Consider the following 24,510-nt stretch of genomic DNA (forward strand, 5'->3'; position numbering starts at 1 on the left):
ATTCAACATTAGCTAGCATGGGGGAATTTTTTTCCTTAAGTACAATAGAGCTTCCTGTTTTCAGGCATTCAGGCTAAGAGCCATTCTTGTAGTTTATTTTCAAAGTACAGTGGAACCTCAGTTTTCAAAACTTATAAAATTGTAGTTTTAAGCATATGAGTTATGTGAAAAACCCATTGCATATATAATTTATAATCCTGCTGAAATTTTACTTTGAATCGACTAACATTACATTGGCCTAGTTATCTGCACAGCATATACAATTTTTATTTCGATGTGTTCGTCTCTAAATTATCTAGTTTACCTGGTAATCCTAATGTGTTAAAAGTTATGTGAAATACAGTGTGTGTATGTATGTGTAGACTATTGCCAGCGATAGGAAATAAGAAATCTAGGGAGCTGCAAGTGGGTAGTTTGATTTGTGAAAATCAAGGAGAAGAACTTCCTTAGCTTTATTCCCTGAATGAAGTCTATTAAACTTACACAAGGAAACAAAGAAAGCATATGTGAAAGGATGAAATGACCTGTTCATGTTTCCCTGAGTAGATATAAGGCCTTGGCTAAGAACTGTTCAAATCATTATGCTATTCATGTTATTGGATATTCATAATTTTGGAGGACTCACAAAGGTCTCTAATGTATCCTTAAAACTGTTAACTTTTTGTCCCTCCTGCATCAGGCACTGTTGTATTCCTTAGCTCTCTGGAGTTATCAAAACAAAACCTGTTAGTGCTTCGTCTGGTGGCCTATAGAGTGCTTGTGAGGGAAGCATGATGCTCTTCATTACACAGTTTGGAGATTATTTGATGGAAGCAATAGAATATCTTCCTGTAATAAATTATCTCCAAGATGAGATGTTTGATGATATGAACACTTTGCAGTAAGGATTGCTAAACAGCATGTGGGGAATAAAAGACTTGCTGTCTTAAGGCACTGTTTCATACATGTCAATTTAGCAAGAACAAATTCTAAATGATAACCTCCCCATGCTGTCACACCTACAGCACAGTGAGCATTGCATATACCAACAACTGTTATAGCACTGAGCTGACATCAGCCTTCCAATATGTAAAACGCAGCCTGGCAGATTAAAATTTTCTGCTGTTTGAAAATAACATTCCTAGTATTTATATATTGAGTAAAATAAAAACAAGTATATGAATAAACATGGCCATTGCAGCATTACTTATACTATTTTAAACGAAAATGTGAAATAATCTAAGGAGATGTTTCTGTAATCACGGTACCTCAATATAATGCAAGACTATGCAGGCATCTATACATGGAAATATTTATTATGGAATATTAAAACAGCAAAGCCATACACAATGGTATGATAACTCATTTAAAAATTTAGGCATTTCTGGGGATGAAACTTGTGCCTTGCTTTACTTTCAGAGCTTACCTCCTTCAATATGCATGACTTCTCAAAAGAGTTGGTATATTAATCAAAAGTTACTAAAAAGAAAAATGTCTTACAAAATAGACCCAGATTAGACAAGTTATTTTGTCTTCACTTTATCTCTATAATTTAGTGCTTCAGGGAGGTATTACTGAAGGCCTGTCCTGGGAATGAAATATACCCCATTTCTTTTCCAAGTGTGGACAGCTACAAGACTGGATGGCTGTGCGGACCGGTGATGAACTAAGAATGCAATCTTTGCCTTAACACCAGTTTAAATGGGCCAAGTGGCCAAAATAGTCTATAGTTATCAAATTAAGTAATCTCATTACTGAATGCAAATCTAAATTTCTATTGAGATAAATTAGGATCCACGTATATGCTTTACCAAATAATTGATTTTTCACAAGGAATCCCCATAGCTATTCCTTAAAAGGCAAACTTAACTAACGTATTTAATATTAACTCCCTGGGAGTTGCATATGTTAAGATATAGCTATGCCAGGAAGTAGTTGAGTTAATACAAATCATTCAATTGGTCATTTTTCTGTTCAAGCTGAGCAAGTTTATTAGTAATTTCCCCATAATATTGTGTTTGTTCCTAGGAACAAATAATGACAAGAATTCTATGCTATTCTTTAAACAGTTATCCTCAGTGCTGAATTGTAATTCACATTTCAGTCTTCATTCTCTAACCTCTCTTAAGCATTACTTGCTCCTGAAAAGAGAGATTTTTCCTGTTCCAGTGGGTCAACATCTCATAAAACCCTATGTTAGAGGAATATGTGAACAACCCAATGGTCTGGCCTTAGATCAACTTCAATATACCCAACAGCCTCTCCTCACCTTCCTCCTTCACCAGAGCAGGGTTCAAGGGCTGCCATAGATCCTCACATAAACGAAACACTGGAGGAATCCAGATCAGACTTCTCAGCTGAAAAATATGTCACTTAGCCTCTTAGCTGCTTAGTTACAGAGGCACAGATGCCCCCCTGAAGGCTTAACAGAAGGTAGGGAACTTTATTTTAAAGCTTCATCTGTGCAGGAAAAAAAATGAAAGCATATCTATTTAGTTTAAGTTTGTTTATTAAACTAAGCAGAGTGGCAAAGGGCTGAGTTAAAAATCCTAACAGAATTTTGCATTTTATTTACTTTTTATTTATAGATAATTCACTAAATGAAAGGAATATAGGATCACAGATTTAGGAAAGATGGTCTCCATTTAACCTATTAGATCTAAATTATCCACGTGATATATATATATTTTCTATTACTGTTTTAATTGAGTAAATTGATTTTTTGTCATTTCATTTTTACTACAGCTATACAATATATCTCTCAATTATTGAAATATAGTCAGAAGTATCTATACTTAAACACTTTTTTTACTGCTCATTTGAAAACTAATTAAATGACTGCTAAGTAAAACACACAGTAAATGTCTGCTTTTGAGGAAAATGGTATGAAAGTTATCCTCAATGAATGATCATGAAATTTAATTTTTAGTGTAAACTTTCATAATATTCTGCACATATCAACTTTTCCATTGAGTTTGCAGTTTCAAGATATGTCTATAGCTTAAGAAACTATGGGAGAAGGAAGACACCAGCCTGGCCAGATGGATCACATAAACTAATTCTAGCCGTAAATAAATAAAATAAAATATGTCACAACTGAATCCTCTCATCTTTTAACCACATATGAGATCTCTAGAGTAGTAACTTACAGGCTACCATGTTTATTTATGCCATATATTTCACTGAGCATCTACTTTATGGCAGACACTGAATAAGATATCAAGATTCAAAAAGCATCAAGAATTAAAAAGATTACATTTCTTTCCCCAGAAAGCTTACAGTCTAGTGGGTCTAAGAATGTCTGCCAATTAATCATGAAAATGTGGTGTTATTTTCAGTGCAACAGAAGTAGGTACATTTTGCCACAGGACTATAGTGAATAGTCACTAATCACTTTGGATACATTAGGAAATATCCCCCCACCTCCATCTCCCATGACATTTGATTTTGGATAACAAATGTAAATATTTCTGTGTGAACCAAGGAGAAGATGGGCATTTCACATAGAAGACAGAGTTTATGCAAAAGCATGGAGATAGGAACAGATGGAGGCTGCAGCAGGGCCTGAATATTTGTAGTGGCTAGAGTGCTGAGTCCCTTTGCAAGTATGGTGAGAGGTGAGGCTCTTCCCACAAAGGTTGATGCTTAAATGGTCATATAAACCATGGTAAAGAAATTTAGCTCATCTTTTAGGATAACTTTTAAGTCTGCAGAATGACACGATCATATTTTCCTTTTGAAATGTGTTTGGAAGATTGGACAAAGAGGTAAGGGAGAGGGACCGACTCAGGAGATGAGCTAAGAGTTCGTATTTGTCAGGATTCCAGCAGATGACACACTCAACCTAGGATAAACCAAAGAGGGTGTGCACAGGGATTAATTTCAGTATGGGCAGAGTGTAGGGAAGTCACAAAGGATTGTACATGAACCAGGCACTATGAGCAAAAGGATGGGGAGAATGAAAGTTGATAGGAAGCTGGACAAAGAGTCACGCAAAGTGGGCAGCTGCAAAAGGAGCAGTGACTTTCTGTCATAACACAGCCACCCTTAAAAGATCTTACAGGGAGGGAACCAGGGTATTAAATACTCCAACCTGGCTCTCTTCTCTCATTCCAGTCTCCTGCTAAGGCTCTCCATTGGCCAAAGCCAACCTGAAACCAGAGGGCATGGCCTCCCAGGGCATACAGCCAGGTGGAGAAGGCTAGTAAGTGAATCTTGAAGGAAAAACCAAAGATACTCAATATTGTAGTGACTCTAATGAAATAACATAAGCAAGGGACTAGGGGATAGAGAGAAGGATAGGATTTTAAAAACATGTAATAAGCATAATAACTAGGATGTGCCTAATTGTATCAAATGAGTGGTAAGCAATATTCAAACATGATTCCAAGATTTCTAGCTTGGGTAACTGAGGAGATGCAAGTGATGGTGTTGGTGATATATTACTACCCATCTTGCTCCCTTTGCAGATCTGGATCAATTTGCTCCCAATTCTAGACCATTACACTCTCCCATCTTCGTGTTTAGGCTCATGCTTTTTTGAAGTTGATACTAGTAACCCAACTATAACTCCTTTTGCCCTGCAATCTAATCATGCTAATGGCCTCCATATAATTTCTGCAGGTCACTGAACTCAGAGCCCTAGCTTGTGCTTCTCATCCTCACCCACTCCTAGTGATTACAAAATCCATATGGGTTAGATTAATCAAAAACTAGATCTGGGGGGGGGTGGCCCAGTGGTGCAGCAATTAAGTTCATACATTCTGCTTTAGCAGCCCGGGGTTTGCAGGTTCGAATCCTGGGTGCAGACCTATGTACCACTTGTCAAGCCATGCTGTGGCATGCCTCCCACATAAAATAGAGGAAGATGGACATGGATGTTAGCTCAGGGCCAGTCCTCCTCAGCAAAAAGAGGAGGATTGGCAGCAGATGTTAGCTCAGGGCTAATCTTCCTCAAAAAGAAAAAGCAAACTAGATCTAATTTCAGCTACTCTGTCTCTGCATGACACTTGGATCTCGACATCACCCAGCAGCCCTATACTTTAGCAACATTTTCTTTCTTAATTACGTATTCTTAATTACATCTAAGAAATATTATCAGTGCTAACCTGACAAGCTCTTATTCTTCCAGCCCTCTCCTTTTATATGTCCTATGCATATTGCCTAAATACATTAAGCTATGCACAAGATACACTGGTGACTCACAGAAAAGAGGATTTATTCTGCCTATCAAGGTTAAGCTTCACAAAGAATGTAAATATAACACATTACTTGAATACTGGAAGATTATGTTTGTTAGTTCCACAAAATGCAGAAGGGAATTGTATGAATAAAATATTATGCTCAACCATGTGAAGGTATAAAATATTATGCATGTTAGGAATTGCAAGTAGTTCATTGCTAGATAGGAAGATAAAGTAAGGGATAGCAGAATCCTAAGGTAGAAATAGAGAGGAAAATTTATACTAGGTACTTGTTATTTCTTTTTATTATAAGGGCTACTAGAATGGGACATTTGGAAAAATAATTATCACAATGAATTAATTTAGTAATAGATATTTAATGAGACCTATAATATTCATTAACATACAGACAGGCAACTATATAATTATCACGTATACGAACATGACCTTGTCTACTGTATTAGTTACCTTGGGCTGCCATAACAAAATACCATAGACTGAATGGTTTAAAAACAGAAATTTATTTCCTAGCAGTTCCGGAGGCTGGGAAGTCCAAGATCAAGGCTCTGGCAGGGTTTGGCTCCTGGTGAGACCTCTCTTTCTGGCTTGCAGATAGCTACTTTGTCCTCACATGGCCTTTCCTCTGAGCATGTGCAGAGAGTGAGCACTCTGGTGTCTCTTCTTGTGAGGACACTAATCCTGTGGGACCAGGGCCCCACCCTTACGACCGCATTTAACCTCAATTATTTCTTTACAGCAAGTCACACTGGAGGTTAGGGGCTCAATATATGAATTTTGGCTGGACAAAAACAGTCAGTCTATAACATTTCACTCCTGACCCCAAAATTTATGTCCTTCCCTCATGTAAAATACATTCATTCCATCCCAAGATCTTCAAAAATCTTAAGTTATTCTAGCATCATCTCTGAAGTCTAAGGTCCAAAGTCTCATCTAAATATCATCTAAATCAGATACGGGCGAGACTTCAGGGATGATTCAACCTGAGGCAAAATTACTCCCCAGCTGTAAACCTATGAAACCAGACAAGGTATGTGTTTCCAAAATACAATGGTGGGATAGGTGTAGGATAGACATTCCCATCCAAAAGGGAAAAACTGAAAGGAAAAAGGGGATGAAAGATCCCAAGCAAGTTGAAAATCTAGCAAGGTGAATTCCATTAGATCTTAAGGCTCAAGAATAATCCTCTGGTTTTATGTTCTGCCCTCCAGGACCATGGAGGTGGCAGCATCATCCCTTTGGCTTGGAGGGGTGGCTCTGCCCTGGCAACACTGTGCCAAGGCCTTGCCCCTGAGGCCCTGGGCAGTTGCATTCTGGACCCCTGAAACCAAAGAGTCCCCACTCTTTGAAATGAAGGAGGAACCAGCCACCCCCCTGGACCTGCGGTGGGTGTGGCAGTCCTGATGATCTCTGCATCAACTTTGGGGTCATTCATCCTTTTTCCTGAAGGATAAAGCATGTTTGAAGCTGAATATCTCTTTGGTCTCATCCTGTAGAATCAAAGAAGTCTGGCAGCATTCCTTCATTTCATCCTGTCTCCGGCCCCTTCAGTTCAAACTGTCAGTGTTTCTGCTGACATAATACCATTCCTATTCCTGGCATCTTTTGAGATGGCTGATTAAATTAGTGGTTTACCCCAAACTAGTCTCTTTATCAAATGCTTGTTCAGTCACAGCCTTACTGATCTTTTCAGAAAAATCTTTCTCATTTTTTTGTAATATGCATAGGCTGAGAATTTTCTAAATCTTCAAGTTCTCATTCCTTTGCTTAACAATTCCTTCAATTTATTTCTCTCCTCTTGCATTTTACTACAAGTGGTAAGGAGAAATCAAACTACTTCTTCTATACTTTGCTTAGAAATCTCCTCAGCTAAACATCCAATTTCATTGCTTGCAAATTCCAGTTTCCACAAAACACTAAAACACAATTCAGCCAAGTTCTTTTCCATTTTTCACCAAGGATTGTCCTTCCTCCACTTTCTGACAGGATGCTCATTTTCATCTGTGACCTCACCAGAATGGCCTTTAATGTCCATATTTCTACCGACATTCTGTTCATAGTGATACACGTACTGTCTAAGACAAAAGCAGCTTTCTCTCCAGCTCTTCCATCTTCTTTCTGAATGTTCACCAGAATCATCTTTAATGTCCATGTTTCTGCCAACAGTCCCTTCACTGCAATCTAGGCTTTTTCTAGCATGCACCTCAAAACTCCTCCAGCTTCTACTCATTACCCTGTTCTAAAGCTGCTTCTATATTTTTGGGTATTTATTATAGCAGTACCCCATTTCTCAGAACCAGAATCTGTAATAGTCAGTTTGGGCTGCCATGAACAAAATACCATAGGCTTGGGGGTTTAAACACAGAAATTTAATTTCTCACAGTTCTAAAGACTGAAAAGTTCAAGATCAAGGCTCTGGCAGAGTTTGATTCCTAGTGAGAACTGTCTTCCTGGCTTGCAGATAGCCATTTTGTCCTCACATGGCCTTTCCTTTGAGTGTGTGCAGAGAGTGAGCTCTCTGGTGTCTCTTCTTATAAGGACACTAATCCTGTGGGATTGGGGCCCCATTCTTATGACCTCATTTGTCCTTAATTATTTCCTTATTCTAAATATAGCCACACTGGAAGTTAGCGCTTCAATGGGTGAGTTTTGGAGGTACACAAGCACTCAGTCCATAATATCTCTAAATCTAAGCTTTAGAAATAGTGAAGCTAATTATTCTACAAAAATAATCAGCCACTTACTTGGATACATGGGCCAATTTTGTCAAATGCTAAGCCTTACTCTGTTTAAAGGTTCAATACTAAATAAAAGCATACTTTTTATTGTCTATGATCAAAGTATATAGAGTTGATTTTCAAATCTCTTGCATTCCTCTTTGCACAGTCAGTCGAGTTCTGAATGCTTTTATGCTTTTTTTTTAAGTCAAAAATTTTCCTTAGCAGATGTCCGTGACAGATTGTGTAAAATGAGACCATTGATAGGTGGATGCTATTGAGCAGAGAAATACTGCACTTCCCAAAGAATTTGCCAGACCGGAATGGCAGCTAACAGGTCCATTATGAACAGTTTAATCCTCTGAAGTGCTGAACAGCTCTAACAGCCACATATTATAGCATATGGTCTCACAAAAGTTCCATAAAATACCAGAATAGTTTTCATCTCTGTCTTTGTACCAGAATCTTCATTTAACTCCAAATCAGATGAATAGCACGCTGTTGCACTATCCCCTTCATCTCACAAATTTAACTAGGGAATGCTGTGTGCCATTCATCTTGTGTTTGTTTTCCTTGTAATTTCACAAAGTTTACTTGTGAATGAAAAATTCTGTGTTGCCTACTGTAGTCTGGTCATTCTATCTTGCAAGCCAAGCACAATATTTTAATGTCAAATGCAGAGCTCAGTGTAGCTTCATCGTCAGCTCTCCAGTTTATCCAGATGGAGTTCATCTCACTCAATGTGTCATTTTTATATTAAATGAACAATCTCACCATTAAGTGCCAAAGGAAAATGAATTTGTTTTTATTCCTTTATAAGTGAACTCAGGCTCTCTTTGAAGCATTAAAAAAAGTTTGGAGAAAAATTTTGGAGGTTTCAGGGTCAAAATATCCACATTTGGAGAATATCTATTCTAATACATCATTGTAGCATCTTTAATTTTTCTTACATTTCATTTACTTTTATTTTTTTCTCCTTATTTTTGTCTGTCTAGTATAGTAACTTCCCTGAAATTGACCATCAACATCATTTTTTCCTTTAGTCAAATGAGAATAACTGAGGACAATTTCTCCTTCCTCCAGGAGATAAATCTTATGTGTTAACATATTCTCTCCCCTGGTGCTCCTTGGCAAAGGAAGGGTGGAGATCCTGGAGTTCAGAAGTGTGGGTTGGTGATTAATGATCATACAGGAAGTACTTATAATTGCTACTAATGAGCCCTTCATGCCACTTTCTGAGCACCTTAATCACAGCACTGCCATTTTCTCTTTATACTTGTCTCCACTGTTAAATAAAGCTCCTTGGGGCAGGAGTATGTCTTATATAGCTTTACATTCCTCAGACCTAGGACATTGATTAGCACATAATGAATAGCAAAACTGGTTTAATTTCAAGAAGTAGTATTTGGGAGCATTTAAGAGCACTGTCTTCCAAGACAAACAGATGTCGTTTTGAGGCATGGTTTTACCGTTGGAAACCCGGGTGATTCTAGACAAGTGCAATGTGTTGTTTTCACTCCTACCGTTATTCCCCTTCTATTCTTTCGGTTGCAGAACGCAAAGTGTTTTGCCTCCTTCTGAGGAAAGAGGATGTGGATCGGGTGGCCTGATCTCATCTCCAGTTGGAGCGATGGTCATGTGATCCAGGCTAAAGAACCTGCACTTGGCTCAGAGATAGGCACATCGTTCAATCTGGCTTTCGCAGGTAAGTCCAGGGCTTGTCAAAACTGGAGAAGAGAGAGCCTCTTGTCAAGCTAAAACAACTTAGTAACAAGTTTGCTGACCTTTATTCAATAGAGAAATCCATGGATTGGGGGAGTACAGTGCCTCACAAGATGTGGAGCACTCTTCCCGAGGGATTTTGGGCAGGAGTGAGTTCTATAGCATGTTAGAGGAGGCAATGTGGAAACAGGGCAGGATTGGCCAGGAGGTCAGAGATTTCCTTATAAGACCGGCACTTCTTTTCTAGGGTAAAGTAAGCTAGCTAAGCTGAATTGGAGGATTGTGATTGGTGTATGTTAGCTTTCCTTGACAGGTGTTTCCCTTAAATGCCAGCTGATTTAGGTTTAGATTTGTGATGTGGGGTCACTGGAGTGACTTCTATTTTGTGAATCCCAATATAGGAATTAACTGTATCACTCTTTTCAGCTAGGAGTTATCAGAAGGGAAGAGGTGTAGCCAGGGTATGTAGTTGTCCTTTCAGAAGAAATGATATGGAAAAAGCACAGATCCTGATACAATTATTTGAAGGCCATGAATACAGACTTTGCTGGCATTCCACCTCTGGAATTTTCAGCTACACAAATGAATAAATTTCCTTTTTTTAAAATTCAAAGCATTTTTTTTCAACACTGGATGAAACTGTACTTGAAAGCAGTTTATAATATTTTTAAAATTTATTTTGTTTCAGTAACATTGGATTATAACATTATATAGCTTTCAGATGTACATCATAATATATTTTGAATTCTGTGTACATTACATCATGTTCACCAGCCAATAACTATAGTCCATCCCCTCACATGTGAGCCTATCACCCCTTTTGCCCTCCCCCACCTTCCCCTATGGTAACCACCAACCCAATCTCCATTGCTATGTGTTTGTTTGTAGTTGTTTTTATCTTCTGCTTATTAGTGAGATCATACAGTATTTGACTTTCTCCCTCTGACTTATTTCATTTAGTATAATACCCTCAAGGTCCATCCATGTTGTCACTAATGGCCAGATTTCGTCATTTCTTATGGCTGAGTAGTATTCCATTGTGTATACATACCACATCTTCTTTATCCATTCATCCCTTGATGGGCACCTAGGTTGCTTCCAAGTCTTGGCTATTGTGTATAATGCTGCAATGAACATAGAGGTGCATGTATCTTTATGCATTTGTGTTTTCAAGTTCTTTGGATAAACACCCAGCAGTGGGATAGCTGGATCATATGGTAGATCTATTCTTAATTTTCTGAGGATACTCCATACTGCTTTCCATAGTGGCTGCCCCAGTTTGCACTCCCACTGGCAGTGTACAAGGGTTCCCTTCTCCCCACATCCTCTCCAACATTTGTTGTTTCCTGTCTTTTAATTACACCCATTCTGACCGGAGTGAGGCGATATCTCATTGTAGCCTTTTTTTTTTTTTGAGGAAGATTGGCTCTGAGCTAACAACTGCTGCCAATCCTCTGCTCTTTGCTGAGGAAGACTGGCCCTGAGCTAACACTCATGCCCATCTCCCTCTAGTTTATATGTGGGATGCCTACCACAGCATGGCTTGCCAAGCAGTACCATATCCGTACCCACGATCCGAACTGGCAAACCCCGGGCCGCCAAAGCAGAACGTGCGAACTTAACCACTGTGCCACCAGGCCAGCCCATCATTGTAGTTTTGATTTGCATTTCCCTGATAGCTAATTATGTTGAGCATGTTTTCATATGCCTCTTGGCCATCCGTATATCTTCTCTGGAGAAATCTCTGTTCAGATCTTTTGCCCATTTTTTAAATGGGTTGTTGGTTTTTTTGTTGTTGAGCTGTATGAGTTCTTTGTATATTTTGGATATTAACCCCTTATCTAATATACGGTTTGCAAATATCTTCTACCAATTGTTAGATTGTGTTTTTGTTTTGTTGATGGTTTCCTTTGCTGTGCAGAAGCTTTTTAGTTTGATGTAGTCCCATTTGTTCATTTTTTTGTTTCCCTTGCCTGGTCAGACATGGTACTTGAAAATATGCTGCTAAGACCGATGTCAAAGAGCGTACTGCCTATGTTTTCTTCTAGAAGTTTCATGGTTTCAGGTCTTACATTTAAGTCTTTAATCCATTTTGAGTTGATTTTTGTGCATGGTATAAGGTAATGGTCTACTTTCATCCTTTTGCATGTGGCTGTCCAGTTTCCCCAGCACCATTAATTGAAGAGACTCTCCTTTCTCCATCATATGCTCTTGGCTCCCTTGTCAAATATTAGCTGTACATAAAGGTGTGGGTTTATTTCTGGGGTCTTGATTCTGTTCCATTGATCTGTGTGCCTGTTTTTGTGCCAGTACCATGCTGTTTTGGTTACTATGGATTTGTAGTACATTTTCAAATCAGGGAGCGTGATACCTCCAGCTTTGTTCTTTTTTTCTCAGGAATCCTTTAGCTATTCAGGGCCTTTTGTTGGTCCATATAAATTTTAGGATTCTTTGTTCTATTTCTGTGAAAAATGTTGTTGGAACTTTGATAGGGATTGCATTGAATCTATAGCTTGCTTTAGGAAGTATGGACATTTTAACTATGTTAATTCTTCCAATCCAAGAGCACGGAATATCTTTCCCTTTCTTTGTGTCTTCTTCGATATGTTTCAACAGTGTTTTATAGTTTTCGGTGTACAGATCTTTCACCTCTTTGGTTAAATTTATTCCTAGGTATTTTATTCTTTTTGATGCCATTGTAAATGGGATTGTATTCTTAATTTCTCTTTCTGCTACTTCGTTGTTAGTGTATAGAAACACACAGATTTTCGTATGTTGATTTAGTATCCTGCGACTTGACTGTATTCATTTATTATTTCTAAAAGTTTCTTAGTGGATTCTTTATGGTTTCTATATATGATATCACTTCATATGCAAAGAGAGACAGTTTCACTTCTTCTTTTCCAATATGGATTCCTTTTATTTCATTTTCTTGCCTGATTGCTCTGGCTAGGACTTCCAATACCATGTTAAATGAGTGGTGACAGTGGGCATCCTTGTCTGGTTCCTGTTCTTAGAGAGATAGCTTTCAGTTTTTCTCTGTTGAGAATGATATTTGCTGTGGATTTGTCATATATAGCCTTTATTAAGTTGAAGTATTTTCCTTCTATGCCCATTTTATTTAGAATTTTTATCATAAATGGATGCTGTATCTTGTCAAATGCTTTCTCTGCATCTATTGAGATGGTCATATGGTTTTTAGTCTTCATTTTGTTAATGTGGTGTATCACGTTGATAGATTTGTGGATGTTGAACCATCCTTGCATCCATGGAATGAAACCTACTTGATCATGATGTATGATCTTTTTAATGTATTGTTGTCTTCGATTTGCTTGTATTTTGTTGAGGATTTTTGCATCGATGTTCATCAATGAGATTGACCTGTAATTTTCTTTTTTTGTGTTGTCCTTGTCTGGTTTTGGTATCAGGATAATGTTGGCTTCATAGAATGAGTTAGGAAGCCTCCCCTCCTCTTCAATTTTTTGGAAGAGTTTGCAAAGGATAGGTATTAGGTCTTCTTTGAATGTTTGCTAGAATTCAACATTCACCTTTTCTGACCACAAAGGTATGAAACTGGAAATCAACTATAGGGAGAAAACCAGAAAAGCAACAAAAATGAGAAGATTAAACAAAATGCTACCGAACAATGATTGGGTCAATGAAGAAATCAAAGGAGAAATCAAAAAATTCCTGGAGACAAATGAAAATGAAAATACAACATGCCAAAATCTATGGGATACATCAAAAGCGGTTCTAAGAGGGAAGTTTATAGCAATTCAGGCCTACCTCAACACACAAGAAAAATCCCAAATAAACAATCTAACAGTGCATCTAAATGTACCGGAAAAAGAAGAACAAACAAATCCCCAAATCAGCAGAAGGAAGGAAACAATAAAAATCAGAGCAGAAATAAATGAAATAGACAGTGAAAAAAATAGAAAAAATTAATGAAAGTGCTGGTTCTTTGAAAATATAAACAAAATTGACAAACCCTTAGCTAGACTCACCAAGAAAAAAAGAGAGAAGGCTCAAATAAATAAAATCAGAAATGAAAGAGGAGAAATTACAATGGACACCTCAGAAATACAAAAGATACTAACAGAATACTATGAAAAGCTATACGCTAACAAATTGGATAATCTAGAAGAAATGGATAAATTCCTAGAAACATACAATCTTCCAAAATGGGACCAAGAAGAAGTAGAGAATTTGAATAGACCAATCACCAGTAAGGAGATCGAAACAGCAATCAAAAACCTCCCAAAAAATAAAAGTCCAGGACCAAAGCATTTTGATTAGACTTCTGATACCTGTAATTGACATGAGGTTACTTGAACTCTTTAGGACACAGTGTCTACATGTGTAAAAAAGAGAAAATACAGAATTTACAATTGGATCAGGGTTTTTTTTTTTTTTATTAATGTTATGATAGATTACAACCTTCTGAGATTTCAGTTGTACATTATTGTTAGTCATGTTGTGGGTACACCACTTCCCCCTTTGTGCCCTCCCCCCACCCCCCCTTTTCCCTGGTAACCACCGATCAGATCTCCTTGTCAATATATTAACTTCCACCTATGAGTGGAGTCATATAGAGTTTGTCTTTCTCTGACTGGCTTATTTTGCTTAACATAATACCCTCAAGGTCCATCCACGTTGCTGCGAATGGGCCAATTTTGTCTTTTTTTTATGGCTGAGTAGTATTCCATTGTGTATATATACCATATCTTCTTTATCCAATCATCAGTTTCTGGGCGTGTAGGTTGGTTCCACGTCTTGGCTATTGTAAATAATGCTGCAATGAACATAGGGGTGCAAGGGACTCTTGGGATTTCTGATTTCAGGTTCTTAGGATAGATACCCAGTAATGGGATGGCTGGGTCATAGGGTATTTCTATTTTTAACATTTTGAGAAATCTCCATACTGTTTTCCATAGTGGCTGTACCAGTTTGCATTCCCACCAACAGTGTATGAGGGTTCCTTTTTCTCCACAACCTCTCCAACATTTGTCATTCTTGGTTTTGGATGTTTTTGCCAATCTAACGGGTGTAAGGTGATATCTTAGTGTAGTTTTGATTTGCATTTCCCTGATGATTAGCGATGATGAACATCTTTTCATGTGTCTATTGGCCATATTCATATCTTCTTTTGAGAAATGTCTGTTCATGTCCTCTGCCCATTTTTTGATCGGGTTGTTTGGTTTTTTGTTGTTAAGCCGTGTGAGTTCTTTGTATATTATGGCGATTAACCCTTTGTCAGATAAGTGGCTTGTAAATATTTTTTCCCAATTAGTGAGCTGTTTTTTTGTTTCAATCCTGTTTTCCCTTGCCTTAAAGAAGCTCTTTAGTCTGATGAAGTCCTATTTGTTTATTCTTTCTATTGTTTCCCTCAACTGAGGAGTTATAGTGTCTGAAAAGATTCTTTTGAAACTGATGTCAAAGAATGTACTGCCTATATTCTCTTCCAGAAGACTTATTGTTTCAGGCCTAATCTTTAGGTCTTTGATCCATTTTGAGTTTATTTTGGTGTGTGGTGAAAAAGAATGGTCAATTTTCAATCTTTTGCATGTGGCTGCCCAGTTTTCCCAGCACCATTTGTTGAAGAGACTTTCTTTTCTCCATTGCAGGCCCTCTGCTCCTTTGTCGAAGATTAGCTGTCCATAGATGTGTGGTTTTATCTCTGGGCTTTCAATTCTGTTCCATTGATCTGTGGACCTGTTTTTGTACCAGTACCATGCTGTTTTGATCACTGTAGCTTTGTAGTATGTTTTGAAATCGGGGATTGTGATTCCACCGGCTTTGTTTTTCTTGCTCAGGATTGCTTTAGCAATTCGCGGTCTTTTGTTGCCCCATATGAATTTAGGATTCTTTGTTCAATTTCTGTGAAGAATGTTCTTGGGATTCTGATTGGGATAGCATTGAATCTGTAGATTGCTTTAGGTAGTATGGACATTTTAACTATGCTTATTCTTCCAATCCATGTGCATGGAATGTCTTTCCATCTGTTTATGTCGTCATCAATTTCTTTCAAGAAAGTCTTGTAGTTTTCATTGTATAGATCCTTCACTTCCTTGGTTAAGTTTATCCCAAGGTATTTTATGCTTTTCGTTGAGATTGTGAATGGGATTGAGTTCTTGAGTTCTTTTTCTGTTAGTTCATTGTTAGTGTATAGAAATGCTACTGATTTATGTATGTTGATTTTATACCCAGCTACTTTGCTGTAGTTGTTGATTATTTCTAATAGTTTTTCTATGGATTATTTGGGGTTTTCTATATATAAGATCATGTCATCTGCAAACAGCGAGAGTTTTACTTCTTCATTACCTATTTGGATTCCTTTTATTTCTTTTTCCTGCCGAATTGCTCTGGCCAACACCTCCAGTACTATGTTGAATAGGAGTAGTGAAAGTGGGCACCCTTGTCTTGTTCCTGTCCTCAGAGGGATGGCTTTCAGTTTTTGTCCATTGAGGATGATGTTGGCTGTGGGTCTGTCATATATGGCCTTTATTATGTTGAGGTACTTTCCTTCTATACTCATTTTATTGAGGGTTTTTAGCATAAATGGATGTTGGATCTTGTCGAATGCTTTCTCTGCATCTATTGAGATGATCATGTGGTTTTTGTTTTTCATTTTGTTGATGTAGTGTATCACGTTGATTGACTTGCGGATGTTGAACAATCCCTGTGTCCCTGGTATAAATCCCACTTGATCATGGTGTATAATCTTTTTGATGTATTGCTGTATTCGGTTTGCCAGAATTTTGTTGAGGATTTTTGCATCTATGTTCATCAGCGATATCGGCCTGTAGTTCTCCTTCTTTGTGTTGTCCTTGTCAGGTTTGGGGATCAGAGTGATGTTGGCTTCATAGAGTGTGTTAGGGAGTACTCCATCTTTCTCAATTTTCTGGAATAGTTTGAGAAGGATAGGTATGAAATCTTCTTTGAATGTTTGGTAGAATTCTCCAGAGAAGCCGTCTGGTCCTGGACTCTTATTTTGGGGGAGGTTTTTGATTACCATTTCTATTTCCTTACTTGTGATTGGCCTATTCAGATTCTCCATTTCTTCCTGATTCAGTTTGGGGAGGTTGTAGGAGTCTAGGAATTTGTCCGTTTCTTCCAGGTTGTTCAATTTGTTGGCATATATTTTTTCATAGTATTCTCTTATGATCCCTCATATTTCATTGGTATCTGTTGTGATTTCTCCTCTCTCATTCCTAATTTTATTTATTTGCAATTTCTCTCTTCTTTTCTTGGTGAGTCTGGCTAAAGGTTTGTCGATTTTGTTAATTTTTTCGAAGAACCAACTCTTTGTTTCATTGATCCTTTCTATTGTCTTTTTTGTTTCAATATCGTTTATTTCTGCTCTTATTTTTATTATTTCCCTCCTTCTATTGACTCTGGGCTTTGTTTGTTCTTCTTTTTCTAGTTCTGTTAGGTGTCGTTTGAGGTTGCTTATGTGAGCTTTTTCTTGTTTAGTGAGGTGAGCCTGTATTGCGATGAATTTCCCTCTTAGGACTGCTTTTGCTGCAGATGATTTGGTATATCGTGTTCTCATTTTCATTTGTCTCCAGATAATATTTGATTTCTTCTTTAATTTCTTCAATGATCCATTGTTTGTTCAGAAGAGTGTTGTTTAGTCTCCACATTTTTGCACCTTTCTCTGCTTTTTTCTTGTAGTTGATTTCTAGTTTCATAGCATTATGATCAGAAAAGATGCTTGATATTATTTCAACTCTCTTGTATTTATTGATGTTTACTTTGTTTCCTAAAATATGGTCAATCCTTGAGAATGTTCCATGTGCACTTGAGAAGAATGTGTAACCTGCTGTTTTTGGATGAAGTGTTCTATATATATCTATTAAGTCCATCTGGTCTAATTTTTCATTTAATTCTATTATTTCCTTGTTGATTTTCTGTCTGGATGTTCTGTCCATTGGTGTTAATGGTGTGTTGAGGTCCCCTACTATTATTGTATTGTTGTTGATGTCTTCTTTTAGTTCTATTAAGAGTTGCTTTACAAATTTTGGTGCTCCTGTGTTGGGTGCGTATGTATTTATAAGTGTTATGTCTTCTTGGTGGAGAGTCCCTTTTATCATTATATACTCTCCCTCTTTGTCTTTATCTGTTTTGCTTTGAAGTCTACCTTGTCTGATATTAGTATAGCGACACCTGCTTTCTTTTGTTCATTATTAGCTTGGAGTATTGTTCTCCATCCCTTCACTCTGAGTCTGTGTTTGTCTTTGGGGCTGAGGTGTGTTTCCTGGAGGCAGCATATTGTTGGGTCTTGTTCTTTGATCCATCCTGCCACTCTGTGTCTTTTGATTGGGGAGTTCAATCCATTTACATTTAGAGTGATTATTGAGATGTGGGGGCCTACCACTACCATTTTATGTCTTGTTTTCCGGTTTTCTTCAATTTCCTTTGTTTCTCATTCCATGGTTTAATCTGTTCTGCTGAAGAGCTGCTACTCTCTGTTGTTGTCCTTCTACTTATCTCCTCTGCTCTTGGTTTTGTAGCCCCTTTCCTTTTTTTGATTTTTCAGGAATGAGAGTTTTCCTGAGTATTTCCTGAAGAGGAGGTTTTGTGGCAATGAACTCCCTTAATTTTTGTTTATCTGGTAAAATTTTTATTTCTCCATCGTATTTGAAGGATATTTTCACTGGGTAGAGAATTCTCGGCTGTAGGTTTTTGTCCTTCAGATTTTTGAATATATCATTCCACTCTCTTCTAGCCTGTAAAGTTTCTGCTGAGAAATCTGCTGATAGCCTGATGGGGGTTCCTTTGTAGGTTAGTTTCTTTTGCCTGGCTGTCCTTAGTATTTTCTCCTTGTCGTTGACTTTTGCTAGCTTCACTACTGTATGCCGTGGGGTTGGTCTTCTTGCATTGATAAAGTTTGGAGATCTATTGGCTTCTGTCACCTGAAGATCCATCTCTCTCACCAGATTTGGGAAGTTCTCAGCCATTATTTCTTTGAATAGGCTTTCTGCCCCTTTCTCCTTCTCTTCTCCCTCTGGTATATCTATAATCCTTACGTTGCATCTCCTAATTGTGTCTGATAATTCTCGGAGAGTTTCTTCATTTCTTTTTAGTCTTACTTCTCTCTCCTCCTCTGCCTGCAGCATTTCTATATTCCCATCTTCCAAATTGCTAATTCTTTTCTCCATATTATCGGCCCTACTGTTCACTGCATCTAGATTTTTCTTAATCTCCTCTATTGTGTTCTTCATTTCCAGTATTTGTGTTTGGTTCTTCTTTATCATATCAAACTCTTTTGTGACATAGCTCCTGAACTCGTTGAGTTGTCTATCTGAATTCTCTCTTAACTTATTGAGTATTTTAATGATGGCTGTTTTGAAGTCATCATCATTTAGGTTATATATCTCATTTTCTTTGGGATTGTTTTCTGTGTATTTGTTATTTTCCTTCTGTTCTGGAGAATTAATGTATTTTTTCATATTGCTTGGTGTTGTAGATTTGTGCCTCTGCATAGAGATAGAGTTTAGTTGCTCCTTCCATTTGTTTCTGCTGGTGTGGTGGGGGAGCAGCTGTTTATACTGCACCAACCAGGAACCCTATCTGCAGTTGCTAACTGGGCCTGGGCCCCTCCTCATAGTCACAGTGGTTCTTTGGATTCCCTCTTCTGCCGTGGGGGCCGTCACAGAGGGGCTTCAGGCTGCTGGTGCCTACTGTTGCAGCCCACCTAGACGTGCTCACTCCTTGGGGTCTGCAACGGTGTTATGGGCTTTTCCAGCGGCCAGGGGTAGGATCACTTATATTTGCTGCTCCATCACTGTCGGCACCCACAAAATCTCACTTGTCCACTATGGGTCGCAGCAGAGCTATTGGCATCTTCTACAGTCTGTGGTTAGCTCACCTAGCTATGCTACTTTTGTCCCCGGGTCTTCCAGCCTTGTGGCTCCCGGATGGGTGCTCTCTACTAGTGCTGTGCAGAGGCTTTCCATGAGGCTGCTGTGAGCCTGTAGGGTTTCCCCCTAGGCTACAGAGCTGGGTCGCTGGAACTCCACCCAGCCCCAGTCCTGTTCCCCAGGAACTAGGGGAGCCCTTTGCCCTGTCTGGGGGATAGCCGGAGATCCTGATTTCAGTGGTAGCTGGTCAGCTGCTGCCCTGCCTGATATTCTCCTCTCCAGGACCCTCCCGGTGTTGTGGATGCTGGGCATGGCACTTCCGCTAATGGCAGACAGAGAGTTTTGTCTGCTACCCGGGCGGAACTCTGGAGCTTCCCCTCCAGGGCGCGGAGCCGGCCTCTGGAGCTTCACCCAGCCCCAGTCCTCTCCGAGATCTCTGGCAATCCCTAGCCCCACAGGGTGGGCAATGGCAGCTGGGGGTCACCTCGCCCTCTGGGATTCTCTCCGGGACTTTCCTGGAGTTGTGAATGCTGGGTGTGGCCCCTCTGCTAATGGCAGACAGAGAGTTTTGTCTGCTGCCTGGGTGGAACTCTGGAGTTTCCCCTCCAGGCTGCGGAGCCGGCCTCTGGAGCTTCACCCAGCCCCAGTCCTCTCTGAGATCTCCGGCAATCACTTTCCCCACTGTGCAGGCAGTGGCAGCCGGGGGGCCGCTGTACCCTCTGTGATTCTCTCTGGGACCCTCCGGGTGCCGTGAACACTAGGCGGGATCTCCCTATCAATGGCGGGACGAGACTCTCCCCGCGGGCTCAGATGTGTAACTCTAGAGATTCCTTCTGCATTTAGGAGTAATTGTGGGGGGTTTAGGTAGGGTTCTGGTCACCTGTTTCCACCGTTGATCCTCTGGTGTGTGCTCACTCCTGCCCTAGGTGTGTGTTGATCTTCTGGGGGCATCTGTTGGAAGAAAGCTGCTTGCAGGTACTAGGCTGTTCGGTTGGGGTCGGAGAGTTTTCACCTATCTCCACATCCTCCTGGAGGGAAGTCCATCTGCCTTCTGATGTATAGCTGCATGGGTCTCTCAGACGTCCTGAGATGCTATCTGGATATCCTTTGTTAAGCGATGAGTGTCCAAATAATTGTTGACTCGAAGGGGGAGAGACAAAGAGGACTACTCACGGCGCCATCTTGGATCCTCTCCCCTGGATCAGGGGTTTTAATGATATAATATAAAATTACACATTACATATTGATAAATGTAAAGTAATAGTCAATACTTTTAGAGCTCTCTGTCAAGGCACTGTTCTAAATTCTTTACACATATTAATTCATTAACCCCGATAACTACTCTGAGTCCACTATTTTGCAGATGAAGAAATTAAGGCACAGAGAATGTAAGGAACTTGTTTACAGCCGTAGAGCTCTTAAATGGTCAGGGTCGGATTCAAGCCTAAAGAGTCTGGTTCTAGAGTCTATTCTTTTAATCAGTGTGCTATACTGTCCCTCAGAAATGTTTACAAAGCCCAGTGCTTGTCACAAAGTAAGAGGTCTGCAGGCTTATTATCATTGCTCTTATTATTTGTAGGTCTTCCTTGAGTAATTTGTTTCTACAGCAACTGGTGCACCTTCCCACAGCTGATGTTGTTTTAAAGCAATGTTTCTCACATTGGAGCCTGCATTCAAATCACCTGCAGGGTTGTTTAAGCTCAGACTGCTGGACCCACTCCCAGAGCTTCTTACTCTCTAGGTCTGGGCATGCAGGCAAGCAGCCTTTCAGGTGATGCTGATGCAGCTGACCCACCCTCCACCACCACTCTTTGAGAACCACTTTAAAGTTATTTGGCTAAGACTCTCATGTTGATTGCTTGTGCCAAGAGAAGAGACAAAGGGTACAGGGAACTAGTTCTTCATCTCATAACCCTGGGGAATACATTTTACTATTTGTATGATTTGAAGGATTTAAGCAGGTTCAAAAACTCTCCTAAATAACTGAATTCCTAAAATTTTACAGGGATGGGGCCGGCCCCATGGCTGAGTGGTTAAGTTTACATGCTCCGCTTCATTGGCCCAGGGTTTCCCTGGTTCAGACCCTGGGCACGGACATAGCACCATTCATCAGGCCACGGTGAGGTGGCGTCCCACATGCCACAACTAGAAGGACCCACAAATAAAAAGATATACAACTATATACTGGGAGGATTTGGGGAGGAAAAAGCAGGGAAAAAAAAAAAGATTGGCAACAGTTGTTAGCTCAGGTGTCAATCTTAAAAAAAAAAAATTCACAGGCAGCTTCATGAAGTCTGAGCTCATTTTACTTTGTTCCATAGTAGGTTGAGTTAAAAAAAAAAAGGGGAGACTCCATTTTTTTAAAAAGGTATATTTTTCCCACTAGAGCGTTCCTCAGAAAATAGTATAACTCACCTGACTCATATAATCGAGATAAGAATGTCTTAAAATCCCATTCCATAGCCTGAGGAGAAATTCTTATCCTGAATTTCTGCAAGTTGATGAGGGCTTACATTCTTGCATCTGTATTTTATTTTTCTGCTTTCTGAATTCCTGAATTTCACTTTATATCCTCCAGCTCCATTTTGGCTTTAATTCAAATGTGTGACTCAGTCTGTTTTCCTGAGATTGACCAAAAATAAACAGAAACATCCACACAAGTGTATGTATGGACCTGACAAGATTCAGGGAGATGGCAGAAGCTTGACATTTTAACCAAAGAACAAGTTTGTTTATCAGTTTACCACTGAATATTCGACTCTCTCCACGATGCTAAATCAAAGCTCTTTGGCTACTCTCACTCATTAACCATTCTGTTTCTCTTTTCTTCTTTCCCCTCTCAGACACAAGTGAGAAAATTAAGAGACTGAAAAAGGACAAAAAAGCTGGAATAATAGCAACTTTGTCCCATTCTGTTATGCAGCTTTTTGGTACCCCCTACATTAGTTCTGGCCTCTCTGTGTTGTCTAGAAACTATACATGCTTTGAAATTGTTTTCTGGTCACATAAATGAACCGAAATTCCTGTTTTAGCTCCCATCTGCACACTAGGACCTCCCATCCTTCTTGCAAAGTTTTGCAACGATTTGCAGGACTTCTCAAAAGGGAAAGTACTGTACATACTGAGACAGTGCACCTTTTGAGAACTCTCACATTTCCAACATTGCTGTCCCATGGATCTCCCAAAGATTCGAGTTCTCCTGATCTCAAAACATGGGGGAATGAAGGAAGTCCACGTAGGAGAAGGTAGGTTTACCTCTCATTAAACACTAGACCAGTTTTTATCACTTGAGCACCAAAGTAACAATTCTCATCTCATAAAGCCTCTCATGAAAATAACACCCTTATCTTCTGCCCTAATAGCTCTTTATCTTACATGGTGATTCTCAATGAGAGTAGAGAAGAAAGAAGACACATCAATCTAGCAAGCTTCTTTAAAGCTTCACAAGCTGTGCCTACTCCTCTTCTTACATGGAGTAACTTCAGAGAGTGTTATATCCCTCATGAGTGCGTGGATAAATAAAAACATTGAGACCCCTTCCCTGGGACAGAAGGAGCTTAAACCTGGCTGAAGAGTAAGTTCATCTCAAGAGCTTTCAAAAAGTACCAATGCCCTGAGATCAAGACCAGACCAATTAAATAATATCTGGAAGTGGGATTCGGTTTGAGATTTTGTTGTTTGGCTTTTAAAATTTCTTTTAGCTTCTGTATTAGTCATCTCAGGCTGCCGTAACAAAATACCATAGACTAGATGGCTTGAACAATGAAAATTTACTTTCTTACCATTCTGGAGGTCGGGAAGTCCAAGACAAATGTGCAGGTAGGGTAGCTTTCATTCTGAGGACTCTTCTCTTGGCTTGTAGGTGGACACCATCTTGTTTTGTGCTTACACACTGGGGGATAGAAAGAAAGAGCAAACGCTCTGGTGTCTCTTCTTTTAAGGGCATCAATCCTATTATGAGGGTCCTGCGTTCATGACCTCATCTAACTCTAATTACCTCCCAAAGGCCCCAGCTCCAAATATCATAACATTGGGAGGTAAAGCTTCAACATAGGAATTTGGGGAGAACACAAACATTCAGTTTGTCACAGCTTCCCAGGTGATTCCAATATGCTGCCAGAATCAAACGACTTTTCTGGAGACTGCAAACCAACTATTGAATTGTTTTGTTGCTTTGGTTTTAACTCTTCTTTGGCCACTCAAAGTACACAGTATGAAGATTTGTCTGAGGAGGGTACTCCATAAATATTTGCTGAATAAATGAGTTGTGCCATATAAGGCAGAGGTCTTTCAATAACATTCTTGGCATGCCTTTACAACATTATGGGAACCACTGGTTTAGAATTTTGAATCTTATTCTGAGTTTCTAGAAAGCATTTGTCTCTAGTTGCATTCACTACCTAATTTTCAAAAGGATAATTTTACATTATTATGATCATATACAAAAATGTCAAACAAAATCATCAACATTGCAGAAGGCAAATTTAAGTAGTGTTTGCAAAAATCATAACAGTTACGCACGTCAACAGTTACATGATTTACAGATTGGGGAAAAAATAAATTTCAAAATCATGTTTTCCTTTTTGAGTGGTCCAGGAATATCACATAAATAAAATACAGACAACAGTTGTTACATCAAGAGATATGAAAAGAAAGTGTCCATTTAGTTATTTCTCAAATGAGGATTGTCTTTGTATGTATGCAAATTAGAGTTGGCTTTTAGTATATCAGAGACTTTCTTGAACTGTCTTTCAATACCACATTTGGATGATGCTATATTTTAAATCTTGTCCACTAAGCAACTGGGGATGAATTAGTCTGTCTCTCAATCATATATAGAAGGCCCGTAAGAGGCCTGTTATTCTTTCCTGACCCTAGCAATGTTATCATGAAGAAGAGACAGCAAGATTCAGGTACTTTATAGACCCAGTATTTTGATTCCTGGTTTCAAACACTTTCTGCTGCAAAATATTACCTTCCTCCAATTAAAAGAAAAATCAGTAGAAAACGTTTAAAACTGCAAAT

General features: G+C 39.1%; 1 long non-coding RNA gene across 3 annotated transcripts in view; it reads right to left on the bottom strand.

The window, feature by feature from the left end:
* Positions 1 to 24,510, bottom strand: part of LOC111773155 (uncharacterized) — a 135,261-nt gene that overhangs the window by 92,838 nt on the left and 17,913 nt on the right. For all 3 annotated transcript variants that reach the window (XR_002807385.2, XR_011437779.1, XR_011437780.1), the window contains exon 2: positions 23,268 to 23,377. This is a non-coding gene — a long non-coding RNA (uncharacterized lncRNA). The remainder of the gene's footprint in view (positions 1 to 23,267; positions 23,378 to 24,510) is intronic.

This window comes from Equus caballus, chromosome 4 (genome assembly GCF_041296265.1).
Source record: "Equus caballus isolate H_3958 breed thoroughbred chromosome 4, TB-T2T, whole genome shotgun sequence".
Taxonomy (NCBI): domain Eukaryota; kingdom Metazoa; phylum Chordata; class Mammalia; order Perissodactyla; family Equidae; genus Equus; species Equus caballus.